Source organism: Tupaia chinensis, unplaced genomic scaffold (genome assembly GCF_000334495.1).
Source record: "Tupaia chinensis unplaced genomic scaffold, TupChi_1.0 Scaffold000077_1, whole genome shotgun sequence".
NCBI classification, from domain to species: Eukaryota; Metazoa; Chordata; class Mammalia; order Scandentia; family Tupaiidae; genus Tupaia; species Tupaia belangeri.
Window position 1 is genome coordinate 2,038,075 of NW_006159538.1, and position 12,235 is coordinate 2,050,309.

General features: G+C 34.9%; 1 protein-coding gene across 2 annotated transcripts in view; it reads left to right on the forward strand.

Annotated features, from left to right (window-relative positions):
• Positions 1 to 12,235, forward strand: part of SOX6 (SRY-box transcription factor 6) — a 666,092-nt gene that overhangs the window by 108,222 nt on the left and 545,635 nt on the right. For both annotated transcript variants that reach the window (XM_027768610.1, XM_027768624.1), the window contains exon 2: positions 5,761 to 5,833. The gene's annotated coding sequence lies outside the window, so the exon portion shown is untranslated. The remainder of the gene's footprint in view (positions 1 to 5,760; positions 5,834 to 12,235) is intronic.

The following is a 12,235-nucleotide window of genomic DNA, read 5'->3' on the forward strand; positions in this document are numbered from 1 at the left end:
TCATTCCTTCCTTCCTTCCTTCCTTCCTTCCTTCCTTCCTTCCTTCCTTCCTTCCTTCCTTTTTTAGAGATATTTTTGCTATAGGGCATATGCATTCGCTGGAGAGAGAGAAACAGAAAGTGAGAAATCACCCCCCAGGGGGGATGGCCACGCCGCTAGTCCCTTCTCCATTTTCCTCTCAGGATCTTGGGCACGCACGCACATACGCCTGGCATGAGTTTTAAGCTGTGAGGTCTGAGACTCAATCGCAATCATCTATGTGAGAGTCCTGTGATGTGACCATTACACCATCTTCTTGTCCTGAATGCCTCGTTTTCTATTCACTATTGTGATCTTATTATTATGATAGCAATTTCATTTTCTTTTCTTTTCTTTCTTTCTTTCTTTCTTTTTTTTTTTTTAGAGGTTTTTTGCCTTAGGGTGTATGCACTTGCCAGAGAGAGAGAGACAGAGACAGTGAGAGGGAAAGTGAGAAATCACCCCTGTAGTGGGGATGGCCATGCCAGAATCTCTTCTCTTCCATTTTCCTGCCAGGATTTTGGGCGTGTGCACACACATACGTACCTGACATGATTTTCAAGCCCCTGGGTACAGGATTTGAATGAAGTATGTGCGAGCCAGTGATGTAACTGCTATGCCATCTGCTGGGCCCACAATTTTTTTTTTTAAATTGGTATTAGCTCAGAATCAGTTGAAATGCAAAAATTCCATTTTTAAAAATAGTTAGTTCAAATTCTGCATAATTTAATTATTAAGAAAGAAAAGAAAGCTAAGCATTATGGAGTTCAAGAAATGTGGGTTTAGCCTAGTGAGGCTGTACATGGAAAAAGTGAGAGTAATAATAAAAAAGGTTTATTTATTTAGTTTTTTTAGTTGATGCAGCTTTGGGGGAAATAATAATGGTTTTAATGCAAAATCACATGTCCAGAAAAGCCCATTTAAATTTGCATAAAGGATATTTTTTATTGTCTCGCTAATTTTTATTTTGATATATAAGGGACCAGGCATTTATATTTTCACAAAACTTAGCTGAGAAAATAAATGTTTTGAAGGCAGTGGTTTTAATCGAATGGCTTACTATTTATAACATTATTAAATCAGTAAATCAATAAATTTTAAGATGCTAATTTTAGTCTTCAGTTTTAAACACATTATGCTACAATTTAATGTAAAAATGGACAAAATTTTGTGACAGGTGTTTCTGGAAGCACTTTAGTGTTTTATATACTACCTTAGAATCATTGACTCTCAAGAGTTGGAAGTCATTTAATCTAAACACCCATTTGATGCTTGAACCATTTTGCCAAGTCACATAGTTTGAAAAAAAGATGAGGGGGTTAGGATTAAAAAACAGAAATGGGTGTGGTTTAGAGACAGAGCTTTAAGTGGGATTTAAAGATTTAACTTGAAAGCTCTTAAAGTCTAATTATATGGGGAGGTGGCAGTGTTTTTATTTGCTGTTTACCTTTGATCTAGTATTTATTTTTGGTATAGTGGGATATGGTTATGTGGAAATGTTTATAGTCTCTTCATTTAATGTAAAGATACTTGTTTGAAGTTCCCCTGTAGTTCTGATTTTTTTTTCTTAGCTAATATTAATATTTGGCTTTTGTTCCCAGACTAATAGCAAGCTATCTACCCTAGGTCTGAGTGATTTCTTTTGAAAGTGAAAGTGATACACTGAATTTTGCAAATTGCTTTATTGTTTTGGGACATATTAGATACATTAAGTATTAAAAAAAATTAAAAATCAACCCACATGAATAAGAAAGTAAAAACAAACATATAATCCACTGCTCAATGCTAACATTTTTATTTTTGTACCTTAGTTTGTGAAACTTTCATATGTACATACATATATATACTTATATGTGTATATACACATATACACATACACACAGGGGTGTATATACACATATGCACAGATGTGCACACATATTTGTATGTATATACTTGCATGTATATATGCATATATATATATATATATATATATATATATGTATTGTAAAAGTTGTGACATATTTTTTATGTTTTTCTATGCAAGAATGCATCATGACTTTCCTTATGACCTAATATATATGCAAGATTTTCACATATATATCTTATTTTCTATAAATTGGTTGTTATTATTATACATGTATTTTTTCAACAATATAAGGGGTCTTTTTATGACAATACATAAAGACATAATAATTTTTTAATAGTTATAAAGTAGTGTTATATGTACATACCATAATTTACTTATCCAATTAGGTTATCTATAATTTTTGACTATTATAAGAATGCTATCATCAACATATATATTACGTGTATGTAACTTTATGTTTTTGTGATTAGTTCCTAGTATAATTTTGAAACTCAAATATATAGACATTAGAGATTTTTATATTAGCTATCAAATTAGAATTTAGAAAAGTTGTACCCAGTTTATAATCCCATTGATGGTACATATATTTTCATACCCTCATTAATCCAGTTTTTTTTCCCTAGTTTATAAAATAGTTTCCAATATTGTAAGTGAAAATATGTTATTTACACTTCACTGACCGTTTGAGACAGTATACACATTTTTATGTTATTGGACATTTTTATTTCTTCATTTGGACAGTTCTTCATATGATTTGTGCATTTTTGAAAGTTTTATTTATTTCTTCTTTGAGCAAGGGAGACAGAGAGAAATAGAGATAAGGGAGAATAGAGATAAGAAAGAAAAACAGACTACCCCCAACAGGGTATAATGGCACAATCCGGCCCAGCTTAACTAGGCCCAGAATACTCAGGGAGGTCTTTGGATGTGAACCTGGAACCTTACCTTGTGAGTCAACTTTGCAGAGTGTTGTGTTTATCTCTGTGCCACCATCTGGCCCCTGTGCATTTTTTTATATTGAAGTGTTTGTAGTAAAGTATATTTAGTAAATTAAGAGTATATAAAATATTTGATGACTAAAAAGTATGGAACATGTCACCACCCTGGTTAGATCTAATGGTTTGCGGTCCAGGTTGGATTACTGGTCGTTTGAAATCCTTGGGAGAGAAGGACATTTTTTTTTTTAATTTCAATTAAAATTTGTGTGTTCTTAATGTCCAGTGTAATCCAAAACCCATGGTTACTATTTGCTGAATGAATGAACAAGCAAATAAAGGACTGGAACAATTCATGGGTGATTGGGATGTTTTGAGGATTGAGATTTTCTAGAACAGATGGTGATTTGTCTGGCATTTCCTTTTCATTTTCTTCTCACTGTTGTGCTGCCCAGGACCGAAGTGATCACTTTTATTTTGGGAAATGTTTTCATCAGATTAAACTTTTCTAGTCTTAAAGAAGTAACTTATTTTAAATTCTGTGTGTATTAGTTCTTAATTCTGCCTACCATATAGTGTTCCTTGTTTATTCCTAAATTCTCTGCATGAGGAAATATGCATTAAAATAATCTTTCTTGTATAATAATGAAGTCTGTGACTTTATGAAATTGTTATTTTTAATTATCTTCTCTAAACATCACCAATAGTGCAAATCAGTTGATAATGAGATTCAGAATTGCTTTTTTAAAAGAGTATTTTGCTAGAGGATGTGTACACTCACCAGAGAGAGACAGAGAGAGGTAGAGAGAGAGGGAAAGTGCGGGTATGGCCCCCTATGGGGGCATGGTCATGACCCAATCCCATCTCTATTTCTCCCTTTGGGATTTTGGGTATGCATGCATACCTGCCTGGCAGGTATTTTAGGCAACTAGGTCTGGGACTCCACCTGCGTTGTTGGCCATCTGGAATCACCATGGCTGGCCATAGAATTGCTTTGAGCATGTGTAGCGGAACTACATTGTTATGACAAATGAGATTTATTTGTATTTGTATATATTACAATGTATTTGACACAAATATCTGGAATCTGAACTATTCCAAAATTTAAAATATTTCGAATTCTTAACCCCTTGAGCGTCTAATGATTGAAAAAAAAAATCAATTTGTTAACTACAATATTTTCTGGCTAAATTTTCTTCTGTTCCCCCTCATTGTTTATATACAAATGAAAGTGTATCACGTATCTTGTACAGTTTCAATTTTCTATTTAAAAGAATAGTTGCCAGGAAAACGAAGTATGATATTTTAGAAATGTATAAAAAACCCTTCCAGATTTTCCTGGAGTTTAGGCACTTGGATATACAGTGTCTTGCTATAGATTTATTGTCTGCATAACTTCTTTATAAAGAAATAATAATTTATAACTCAGGGAGAGTGGCTTATACTAGAGCCAGCAAGGTTTGCTGGTTTGGGATAGTACATATAAGGTGTCCAAGTAAAATTGTGTGGTTTTCCACATGAAATTACTCTCCTGGATCCCAGAACATCAGAAAGTCATGAGGAAGAAAAGGGTAATTCCACAAATGAATGATAAAACTATGTTCCCTTGCCTTGCTCTCTTTTACTTTTTGCACCCATGGAAATAGGCATCATAGGGTTGCAGAAAACAGGAGCAGGGATGGCCCAAAACTTTATTTCTCTGCAGAGAGAAGGGGTTCTAGTAAAGAGACATAATGAATATATTAGCAACCTGTACTTAAAACTGTTCAAATGCTCAGGCCTTTATCATCCAGCTGTCTTAACTACAAAATAGGATAAATTATCTGGGTCCCTTCAATAAAAGCATATTTTAGAGCCTAGGGAAGGGCTGAGTTATATATTCATGTCTCAGTTTAATTTCAAATGCCAGTACCTAGTTTGTTAAGGCCATTTGTACTCTACTTGTAAAGTTGGGAGTAGTGGTTTCTACCAGTGGTGTTGATCAAGACCTTTTTTTTCCCCCAGAATGAATTTTATTTAATTTAGTTAGCACTAACTAACCTAGATGGTTACTGGCCACATTTTAAAAACACAGTTGAATCAAACCAATCCCCAGAGCCTAGGAAAGTTTCTGACCTAAATCAGGAACCCGAGCTCCATTATTGTTTTCAGTTGAACACTACTCATAGCCGTCCTAACATTTTGGAAAGAATACAGCTTCTATAACAAAGTTTCTTTGTTTTCATGGAACTAAAAATGTGCTGTTTTTAGTCCAAACAATAAAAATAAACTTCCAAACTACCTTCTAATGCATGGGGGTTCTGGAGGGAGGAAGCCATAGATATTTAGAGGCATGAAGTGACTCACTGTGCTAGTTAAATTTTTTTATGAGGCTAACTCTGTGTGTTTCAGTTGCATCTGTTACCTCTTCAGCTGGGAGTAACGTGCATGCAAGCAAAAAGAATTTTGTACTGAATCTTGGCTTATGCAGAATACATTGTCACTAGCCTAAGCATCTAGTGGGTTCCACACCTTAGGAAGAACAAAACCTGTATCTTTCTTATTAGTTCAACGTACAGACTGCTCCTGTTGGACACATTCAAGATATTCTCCATGGAGCTATTAACTTGCAGACACAAATTAAACATAGTTTTTCAAATGTAACTTGTAAGCCCTTATTCTTTTTTTTTTTTCAAAATAATTTCCCTTTTGTTTTTCTTATTCATAGTTTTAACCATTTACTACTAGCAGTTCTGCTAAAAGTCGTAGTAGAAAGGGACACTGTTTTCTTAGATGTAGAAATGTGAAATAATTGCTTCTTTCAGCATTATCATTTTGGAAAGAGTTGTTAGAGTAAATGGGGACAACGGCCTGGTTAAAAACAGTATGTTTTATAACTTGAATTTATACTTCTTTAATAAAGCATATAAATGCAATTTACTTATCCTTTTTCATTTCATTTTCTATCTAAATTTTCAGGTCACTTTCATGAATTCAAAGGCAATTTACCAGTGATTTCTGGGTGCTGGGGCTGATTTTTTTGTGCGTATTTGTAAGTATTGATTTATTATTTTTCCCATCGTGTAATGAGATAGTTACAGTTTGCAAGCAAGTTCTTAATTCCTTGTGTGTGTGTGTATTAGTTTTTTTTTTTTTTTAAAGTGTTTCATAAGCATTGTCAGTGTTTTCATGTTTTCTTGGGAAGAGTATAGAAAAAAATATCAGCTGATGAAAGAAGCTTCATTTTGTTGTGATTTCCAGTGAAATGACACAAAGCAGGATCCTTTACAATGAGCCTAAGGAATAATTATCGTACGTTTTTGAGAACAAGGCTCAGTTGTAGGAATAAGTTGCCTTAAAAGTCTAGTCTGTATACATACGAATACTTTACTCTGATAGCTTTTTAGTCTGGTTGCCTGGACTTTAAAAGTGTTTCTGTGCCTGTGCTCATGGAAAAGTGAGATGATACAGAATTCAAACAGCTGTCAGTATATAAGGAGATTGTGGGTTAAGGAACTTAAGACTTATTTGATGACTGTGTAATATATGTCAGAATGGTGGTATTCCTGCCTTCTTCTCCATTCCCAAATCATCATTATGTTTTAAGGGGTATTTTGGAGCACAAAGGTATTTTTTCTCAGGGAAGAAAGTAAATTTCAAGAAAGAAAGTCAAATGAACTTTACCTATCTATTAAGCTACTTTAAATGAATTGATACACATTTATTACGTAGAATTAGTTTAGAGTATGTAGCAGGTATTTGAAAATGTCTGTGTGTATATAAGCCCATATTAAAATAACTTAAGTGGGGCAAGCAGTTGTGGTTAAAGCTGTGGTGGTTAAAGTGCTGGACTCCCGCATGGCTGACCATGATTGGAGTCCCAGACCTAGCAGCTTGAAAATCATCCTGTGTGTGTGTGTGTGTGTGTGTGTGTGTGTGTGTAATCCCACAAAATCCCAGGAGAATAGGGGAGGAGGGATTGCTGCATGGCCATCCCTCCCCAGGGGGTGATTTCTTGCTTTTCCTCTCTGTCTTTCTCTGGCAAGCACATGCACACTATGGGTGGAGGGGACCTTTAAAAAATTAAGAAAAAAGGTAATGAGTTTAAGATAAATTTCTATGTGTATATTGTTGTAAAGCACTGGTTTTTAAGAGGCTCTTTTACATTTAATAATAGCAGAGAATAATAGCAAAGACAGGAAACTTCTTTGGTTAGGGTATTGGAGACTTAGAGAATATAATTTTAGGAAAGTATTTGAAAAAATGTTATAAGTTAGAGTTTAAGTAATTTGGTTCTTTAGCAGAGACCAGTGAAACTTTTTTTTTAAACAATATTTACCTTTCTTTTAGTAGTAGGATTGAATGGGGAGGTATTTTGAACTTATTATTTAAAAAAAGGATATACATGCTTTGTGTGTGTGTGTGTGTGTGTGTGTGTGTGTGTGTCCAAAATCCCAGGAGAATAGGGGAGGAGGGATTGCTGCATGGCCATCCCTCCCCAGGGGGTGATTTCTTGCTTTTCCTCTCTGTCTTTCTCTGGCAAGCACATGCACACTATGGGTGGAGGGGACCTTTAAAAAATTAAGAAAAAAGGTAATGAGTTTAAGATAAATTTCTATGTGTATATTGTTGTAAAGCACTGGTTTTTAAGAGGCTCTTTTACATTTAATAATAGCAGAGAATAATAGCAAAGACAGGAAACTTCTTTGGTTAGGGTATTGGAGACTTAGAGAATATAATTTTAGGAAAGTATTTGAAAAAATGTTATAAGTTAGAGTTTAAGTAATTTGGTTCTTTAGCAGAGACCAGTGAAACTTTTTTTTTAAACAATATTTACCTTTCTTTTAGTAGTAGGATTGAATGGGGAGGTATTTTGAACTTATTATTTAAAAAAAGGATATACATGCTTAATTTAGTTTAAATTACTATATTTTGTGTATTTTTAATGCTTTAAGAGTGAACAAGCTATTTTTATTAAACTGTATTAATTTATATTTTATTTTTTGAAGATTTAATTCTTATATAAAAAGCAAAATTGAACAAACTTCATGGTTCATTTGGATTAAATATAAGCTTTTAATTTGTGAAAGGTATTGTGGTGAGGATTAGAAGGCAAAGAAAATGGAGAAAGAAATGTAAAGTATCTTTGAAGAGTTCTTGATGAAAACAGGATTCTAAGGAGCTGAGCTTAATCTATTAGAAATCTGAGTGAAGGGAAATCATTTTGAGCTGTCCAAATCTTGTCTTAGTTGCTTTGTCCTTTTTTTTTTTTTACCTCCTTCCTCTCCTCCCTCATGTTATTTAGTCATTCCCTTTAGTAAGTTTTTAGTATGACTAAATGGTTTTAAATGTAATTAACAGCATTTGAACCAAATGGCCTTCATAAAAATATAGTTTACATTTCTCCTCACCCAGATTGCTTCCTTTGTTCATGTCTCTTCCTTTCACCAAGGTACACATAGTCTAGCTTGAATGGAAGTGATCCAATTAGCTACTAGTGTTCTTGTGCCCTGACAAAGGGAAAGACTAAAATTAGAATAAGATACTCTTCATATAGTTATTTCTGTAATTCAACTTAAAAAAGAAAAACAAAACTTCTAGCCAGACTTTGTCTGGTCACCTAGAAGTCATGTTAGTTATACAGGTGTTTGGCAATTATTTTCCCCAATCTTGAGAAGTGTCATGTTCTAGTTTAGGTCATGAACTTGGCTGTTCCTTTGGCCAGTGATCTCAAGCTTTGTTAGGCTCATCTCTTGACTACAGAACCTTCTTGTTAAGTAAGGTACCAGGATACTATGACTGAGATAAGTCAGATGAAATTAACATGGCATTCACAATGATTGAGTTTCTTCTTTCAATGATTGTGGAAACTGTCCACTACTTAAACTGAATGATGAGGGAGCTAACACAGTATAAATATTAACCTAGTCAGGCCGATGAACAAGCAAAAGAGATCAGTGACAATGGCTTCTTTTATGAATCTTAATTTCCATGTCTTGGAACTGCTTATTTGCCACATGATCTAAGACAGAAAGTTATACCTCATGGCCATGGGAAGGTTTCTCAGTAGGGTGTGCAGAAGCCAGTCTGTGAGATAAGGATGGTGGGATATTGTTTTGCACATCCATAATGAATAGGCCACACCAAGAGTGTGTGAGAACCGATTGGAATCTTACCTACTCACATCTACTACCCAGGTCAGAAGATGAAAACACTGTGAAGGAAATGGCTATCTCTTTAGAAGCTGCATCTTACTCTTTTTTTTTGTTTGTTTGTTTAAGATAAAACTATCTTTCTTTTTCCCCAAAGTAAGTATTGCATAAAAAGACTTGTTTTCACATCAATATCCTACATTTAATTCTTTATCTCTATGAAAAAATGTTATGTTAGAGTTTAAGTAATTCAGTTCTTTAGCAGAGAACAGTGAAACTTTTTTTATTTAAAAAAAACTCTTTAGCTTTCTTTTAGTAGCAGGATTGAGTGGGAAGGCATTTTAAACTAACTTTAAAAAAAGGATGTGCATGTTTAATTTAGTTTAAATTAATGTATTTTGTGTGATTCTGACCATTCAATTTTACCAAGGCAATAAATGATTGGTTAAAAAATAAAAATAAAGGAACCAGCAGTTAGCGTAATGGCTATGTTGCTGGACTCCCATGTAGTTGACCGTGGTTCGCGTCCCAGACCCGGTGGCTTAAAACTCACGCCGGGCGCATGTGCGTGCATGCCCAAGATCCCGAGAGGAGAATGGAGGAGAAGGGATTGTGGTGTGACCATCCCCTCGGGTGGGTGATTTCTTGCTTTCTGTCTCTCTGTCTCTGTCTGTCTGGTGAGCGCACACGCCCTATAGTGAAAACCTCTCCAAAAAATAAATAAATAAATAAAAATAAAAATAAAAAACAAAAATAGGGCTGGTTCAGTGGCATAGCAGTCACACACTGCTCAGCAATGCTGGATCCATGTGGAGGACTGCCAATTTGGTTTCTCAGTTGACTTGTACATGCTGTGAACATGGGCCCATGATCCTGTCTTGTTGAGAGGAGTGGGAAGAGGGAGGGCTGTCGCCTATGGGGCTCTGTTGAGGGTGCTTGTCTTCTCTTCTGTTTCTGTCTGTCTCTCTTTCTAATTGAAAAAAAAAAAAAAAGGCTTAAAACTATTTTATAAATGAAAGCTAAAAAACTATAGGTGACCAGCAGGTGGTAGTGCTGGATCCCACATGACTGGCTGTGTGGTTTGAGTCCTGGACCTGGCAGCTTGAAAAATCACACCAGGCACGTGTGCATGCATGCCCCAAATCCCAGGAGTAGAATACAGGAGAAGTGATCGTGGTGTGGCCATCTCCCCCAGGGGGTGATTTCTCATTTTCTCTCTCTTTTTCTCTCCCTCTCTGTCTCTCTCTGGCGAGCGCACATACATTATAGCAAAACTAAAACAAACAAAACAATTTAACAAAGGGTAGCTTATTAGGTACCCTGTTTTTGCAGGTTACTCAAACCTTTTTAGTAATTTGATAATGAATTTTCTTTTATAAAATTCTGTTCTTGGTCCACAATAGCAACCTTTCCCTGAGGTCTCTGACAAGTGTTTTGTGGTCTGGTACAAGAAGTACCCTGTAGTCTAGTTTTGAGGTAATAATAACTATAATACCTTAAGTTGATATAATACTTGATTTTGAAGGCATTGAAATGACTAAATTTTATAAAAACTGTGGGATGAGTAGGAATTAGCCTAAATTTTACAGAGCAGCAGGGCTCAAACCTAGAATTCTTGATATAAATTCACTGCTTTCTGAATCCATTCTGTCTTCTCTCAGAAAAGATCTAGGTCTCTTTCTGTTGTTTTGATGACTATCTCAGTCTCTACTTGGTTATTGTACAAATATTTCAACAAGCTGAGATAGAATGAGTCAGGGAGGAGATTGTAGAGGGCTCTGTACCACTTCAGTTTCTCCTGTTCCTGGACCATTTGGTCCTCCCTGACATTTTCCTACTCCTTTATTCCAAAGTTGCCACATGTCATGCTTCAGCTGAAATTTTTTGAATTGTGTAGATTTTTAGGAAACAAACAAAAAGAATTACAAATTCATGTCTTTGTGGTATTTTTAAAATGGGAAAAAAATCTGTTTCCAACTGTGCATAGCCCAGACCAAAGATGAGAACATCTGCGATTTTAAGGACAAGTAGATCTAAGTGCATTATCTTTAAAAAATATTATTCCAGGCTAATCTTGACATAGAGCAGGTAAATAAAAAAGATGAGCTGTGAAAATCCACAAATAGGGCTTGAATGCCATTTTCCATGACAACGGGAGCTGCCCCATGAAAGCATTAATGCCGGGAATGTGAGGAATTTAAAATTGTGCCTTCTCAGTTTTACAGTTGTGTGCTCATGTTAATTAGAGATATACTGACATTTGAAGTATCTACATTAATACACACAGCCAGCTACTATACATTTGTGGACTGTGGCCAGAAATCTACTTTAATTGAAAGGAGTTTGCTAATCTGAACGTGTATATCCATTACAGGTTAAGCTTTTAAGTTTTGCATGCTAGCTTTCTTAGGTGCCTGCTCTTTCTGCTGGCTCTACTTTCTGTTTTTAATTTATACCTGAAAGGACAGCCTGGCCTATTTATAATCTTCTAGGAGGGTTTTGGAGCAATATTGATGGAATTTTGAGGGGAAAAAAGTGTTTTTAATAGTGTCCTTTATTTGCTATAGTTCTGGATCTCTTTTCCCTTTCTGACTTTCTAAATAGATTTTTCTTACAAACCTTTAAAATGGCCTGCCACCAAAATAAGATAGGATTTAGGTTTATGGAATTTGCTTCATGGGCTATATTTAAGCACAGAAAAATGACTCTTTATAATTACCATATAGTTTTAGTCAGAAAAGGCCCAGTGTTAGAGACCTTGATGGAATGAATGGTAGAGGGACATTCTGATTTTTCCAGTATAGCTGACCTTCATCCTTCTACCTTGATGTTAAGTCATGTATCTTAATTTTTGATTTGCAAATATGTATGTTCATGATAGCTCCATGCCTTTTTTAGTTTATCTTTAGCCTTAGAATTTATTTATTTATTATTATTATTTTTGCCTGTCTTAGACTTAAAGACCTTAACATCTATTTTTATTTTTTCTTTGCAAACTTGTGTTTCCTAAGAATCTGCTTGTCAGGATTTTTAACCTAGTTGTTTTGTGATTGTTGTCTAATGAAATTCCTACACTTACTTTTTTGGAGCAATCCCTGAATATTTCACAAGACCAGTTAGAAGGAAGCTTCCTTTATGTAGCACCAAAACAAGCTGCTCTAAAAAGTTCCTAATACTCTGGGTTTGTTTCACTAAACCACTTTACTGGCACCATTAAAGCACTGAGACCTGGGGTCATTAACAATTATTTAGTACTATTATTATTATGGCCTAGTTTACCTTTTATTACTTTCCCCCCACTG